Source organism: Octopus bimaculoides, chromosome 24 (genome assembly GCF_001194135.2).
Source record: "Octopus bimaculoides isolate UCB-OBI-ISO-001 chromosome 24, ASM119413v2, whole genome shotgun sequence".
Taxonomy (NCBI): Eukaryota; Metazoa; Mollusca; class Cephalopoda; order Octopoda; family Octopodidae; genus Octopus; species Octopus bimaculoides.
The window spans coordinates 35,947,201-35,948,312 of NC_069004.1; positions in this window are offsets into that span (position 1 = coordinate 35,947,201).

Sequence of the window (1,112 nt, forward strand, 5' to 3'; positions counted from 1 at the left end):
AGAAGGTGAATGACAATGACCTTTCTTTGTGCACAATCTGTGACAGACCATGCCTGTCTTTGACTGGACTCAAATCTCATCTGCGAACGCATGGAAAACGAACCTCCACCAATTAGTCCGCCTATATGTCTGTGCACACTTTTGAATGCAGTGTATGCCAGAAAGTTTGCAATTCCAACGTAGGCCACAAAAGACATGTTAAGATCCAAAAAAAGAGCAGAACTTACCTGCAGGTCTTGGTGGTCCAAATCAGCAGTGCAATTTATGTGGGTGTCTTTTCAGAACATTGGTTTAAAAAGCCACATCAGAAGCCATGAAGGTCTAAGTACAGGAGGTGGTCAAACTCCGTATAAGGAGTAGACAACCACCATATATATATATATGTGTGTATATGCATGCATACATACGGTGTTCTTTTGCATTCATAATAAGATAAATATGTATAAATTATAAAAATAATTCTAAAAATATACAGTACTGTACCGCTACTAATGCCTGGATTTTCACCTATTGCAGTGGGTTTTGTAACGCAACAGGCACAATAGTCAATAGATTACTTACTCTCTCTCTGTGTATAAACATACATATACCTACACATATATATTTATACTTGCACTTATATAGATATGTATATAAGGCACAGGAGTGGCTCTGTGGTATGTAGCTTGCTTACCAACCACATGGTCCTGGGTTCAGTCCCACTGCGTGGCACCTTGGGCAAGTGTCTTCTACTATAGCCTCGGGCCTACCAAAGCCTTCTGAGTGGATTTGGTAGACGGAAACAGGAAGAAACCCGTCATGTATATATATGCATATATATATATGGGTATGTACATATATTATATATATATATATATGTTTGTGTGTCTATTTGTCCCTTCAGCATCGCTTGACAACCATTGCTGGTGTGTTTGCGTCCCTGTAACTTAGCGGTTCGGCAAAAGAGACCAATAGAATAAGTATTAGGCTTACAAAGAATAAGCTCTGGGGTCGATTTGCTCGACTATAAAGGTGGTGCTCCAGCATGGTCGCAGTCAAATGACTGAAACAAGTAAAAGAGTACATCTACATTTATGTGCGTATCTATATATATATATATATATATATATATA